This window comes from Neophocaena asiaeorientalis, unplaced genomic scaffold (assembly GCF_003031525.2).
Source record: "Neophocaena asiaeorientalis asiaeorientalis breed wild unplaced genomic scaffold, Neophocaena_asiaeorientalis_V1.1 scaffold5, whole genome shotgun sequence".
Classification (NCBI taxonomy): domain Eukaryota; kingdom Metazoa; phylum Chordata; class Mammalia; order Artiodactyla; family Phocoenidae; genus Neophocaena; species Neophocaena asiaeorientalis.
In genome coordinates this window covers 9,844,012-9,847,669 of record NW_020174698.1, presented here as the reverse complement: position 1 = coordinate 9,847,669, position 3,658 = coordinate 9,844,012, and the positions used below count along the sequence as shown (strand labels likewise).

Here is a 3,658-nt window from a genome sequence, read left to right as displayed (position 1 = left end):
GGATTTCCCTTCCTTCACATTTCTTTAGGATATATATTTAAGAATATATCTAAGAATTTGGAGAGGATAAAAGACATTGGGGGAGGGGATCCATGTGGTCTCTCTGTCATATTTGCATGGAGATAGCAAATGAGATATCTACTCTCCTAATTTGTCCTAAGTTATCACTCCACTTGGTTTGCTGCCAGGATGTCCTCAGCTCCCTAGGCATACTTTCTTTGGTTGTGAGGGCTCTTTTTCCTGATTCTGTATCACTCATAGGAGCAAGGAATCTTTCTGCTTCTCTCACCCATCTCTGTGAGGCTGTTCATGGTCTTTTCAACTGAAGGTGTCACAGAGCCTTTCCCTTTCTAGGTACTTGTCTACCTAGAGAAAGAAAGACAGACAGACCGACAGACTGATTATTGATGTGTGTATCTATAAACAACTCTTAGAACAAGTATAGACAATTTGTTGTTTCTGGAAGCTTTTCCTAGGAACCAGGTACCTTTTGTTTCAGTGCTCCATAAACACTCAGATCTTTCTCCCTTGGGCTTTCCCTCTGAGAAGTGGGGTACAAGATCCTCTCTCTGGGATCCAGGGAGGTTTTTGCTCTCATTTGACCTTCGTTCCATCTTTCTCCATCTCCCCTGCTGGAAAAAAGATTTTCTAGTCTGGATAAAAGTCAGATTACCTTCAATTAAAAAAAATCTATTTAACAACAACTAGGAAAACTTTCCTTAAATCAACCCTAAGTCAAGGAACGTGGAGCAGACGGTCTGCTCAAATTAGGGAAAAGGAAAGCAAGAAATTCTGGAAGGAAAAAAGGAACATGGGTGAATATCACAGAAGTATTATCCCACCACATTTAGGTCTTAATTGTCTATACAAGTTACCACTATCTGAGCCTTGTGAAAAGAAATTAAAATCGTCTCTATTTTTTGGGAAATTTCCTTGGAATTGAACCAGTTGATTCAATCATCCAGGGGATGGTTTTCTAAGCATCTTGTCTCTTATCTTTCCCCCTTATGCTACTTCTTTCATTAAAGAACAAAAACAAAAAACTCCATAAGTGTGTGGGAGAAGGAAAATAAAGTAGAACAAAAATTCAAATCGCTCTAGCTGCCATCTTGCGTCCCTGCGTGTGTGCGCCTTATCTCAGCTGGTCTGCCCGAGACCCCCTGATCGCCAACCCTAGTCCCCCGCACGGCCCCATTTCTGCTCCAACAAGATGAAAGAAGCTATCATGAACCAAGAGAAACTCGCCAAACTGCAGGCACAAGTGTGCATTGGTGGGAAAGGAACTAACTGCTCACAGAAAGAAGGTGGTTCATAGAACAGCCACAGAAGACTACAGAAAATGTCAGTTCTTTTTAAAGAAGTTAGGGGTGAACAATATCTCTGGTATTGAAGAGGTGAATATGTTCACAAACCAAGGAACAGTGATCCATCTTAACAACCCTAAAGTTCAGGCATCTCTGGCAGCAAACATTTTCACCATTACAGGCCATGCTGAGACAAAGCAGCTGACAGAAATGCTACCCAGCACCTTAAACCAGCTTGGCGCAGACAGTCTGACCAGTTGAAGGAGACTGGCTGAAGCTCTGCCCAAACAATCTGTGGATGGAAAAGCACCACTTGCTACTGGAGAGGATGATGATGATGAAGTTCCAGAGCTTGTGGAGAATTTTGATGAGGCTTCCAAGAATGAAGCAAACTGAATTGAGTCAACTTCTGAAGAAGATAAATCTTGAAGAAGTTACTGGGAGATGCTATTTTATATTATGACTGCTTTTTAAAATTTTGTTTATGGATCTGATAAAATCTAGATCTCTAATATTTTTAAGCCCAAGCCCCTGGACACTGCAGCTCTTTTCAGTTTTTGCTTAATACAATGTCATTCTTTGCAGCTAATTAAGCTGAAGAAGCCTGGGAATAAAGTTTGAAACAAAGGTTAATAAAGTTTCCAAAAAAGAAAATATTCAAATCACTAGTAGTTTTTTCTTATAAGCTAACATAGAGAAAGACAAATTGCTGGCAGGGTTTGGTACATTCTGTGACTTTCTCTAACCTAAATTATGCTTTTTCTGAGAGTTGTTTATAAATACACAGGTCAATAATCAGTCAGTCAATCTCTCTCTCTGCCTCTCTCTCTTTCACATATCCCAGGAGAGCGAGTACCTAGAAAAAGGTCCACAAGTTTAATGTGCTCATAGTTGACATCATTGCTCATTTTGGCACTCTATCACCTGGAATCTGGTGACCAAGTTTTTTCAGCAGTTATTCCATGTAGTCACTATCAATCACAGTTGACATACGAGATGAAATTTGTTTGATATCCTTGCCTAGTGGTTAAAAAAGTGTGCTCTGTTACCAGACTGCCAGTGTTCAAGTCGCTGTTCTATCATTTATGAACTGGGGAAACGGTTTGGGCAAGACATTTAACTTTTCTAAGCCTCAATTCTTTATGAAGTAATAATAAGAACTACCCAAAAAGTTATTGCAAAAATTAAATGGAATAGTCTACGTAACGAGCTTAGAGTAGTGCCTAGCCCACAAAATACTTTAGCTTTTATTAATATTACTACTATTACTCATATGAGGTGTTTTCTATTTAGAATATCCAGGGAAAGGTTGACATATGATTCCAAATCTGTGAAAATTCCATCTGCCTAGAGTTTCTCAAATGTAAGAAAGGTTTTATGATGTAATTGGGAGAATATGTGAGTAACCATTCTTGGAACCCTTGATTGTGGGGGCAGATTGGCTGTACCCATTAGTGATTGGAGCTGGAACAAGAGCTATCACTGTCTACACTACACCACTTTATTAGGGGTCAGTGTGGACAAAAACCCTTTTTTTGTTGTTTATTTATTTGTTTGTTTTTCAGCACCTAAAGAATCCATAGTTGTGGGGAATCTTAGCTAATTTGAAGCTTTTCCTCATCCTGACAGATTGGATAGAATCTATGCCTAGTATCAAAAGTTATTATAGTTGAAATGCTCAGACTAGAAGAGTAAATGTTATTAGCTTTTCTTCCATGAGAAATCAGGCTTAAAAAGGGTAATTTAAACCCAAAACAAAGGGCCGACTGGCAGAGATACACATATCCACTTAGGGACAGATGGATTGAATCTACTCTTGTATTGGTAGCCAGTTAGGTAAGTGAAAACTTCTGCTTTGAGTGTGTAGCTTCAAAAACTTCATATAACAGAAGTTTGATTATAATAACTGAAATTAGAAATAGAATTACAATGCTAGATTGTAACTGGAAACTGAAAACAGGTGTGGTTCTTTGCTCCTCTCAAGCAAAGAACCAATTTTTGAGAGGGAGACATATATGAAGTTTGAATATATTGTATTACTGGAAAATAGGTTATATAAAAATTTTTGTAAAGATAAGCCCCAGGGTTGACCTCACACCAAGATGAGCAAATAATTCATCAATTATTGAACTTGTGAAAAGTAAATGGGAAATACTATGGTGTAGTAGAAAGATTATCTTAAAACCAGTTCTAGATCCTTTAAGCATTCACCAGTTAATTAATTAACTAATTAATTAAAATAGGATTGATTGTATGCCATTTCCTGATTGGATGAAAAAAATAAAATGGTATTAATGACCATAGTGAGTAGAGAACACAAAACTGGAGTCCAAAAGAGAGAGAAGAGCTGTCAT

General features: G+C 38.1%; 1 pseudogene; it reads left to right on the top strand.

Annotated features, from left to right (window-relative positions):
* The first annotated feature begins 1,210 nt into the window (after nt 1–1,210).
* LOC112409149 (transcription factor BTF3 pseudogene) lies at nt 1,211–1,822 on the top strand (annotated as a pseudogene).
* The last annotated feature ends 1,836 nt before the right edge of the window (nt 1,823–3,658 follow it).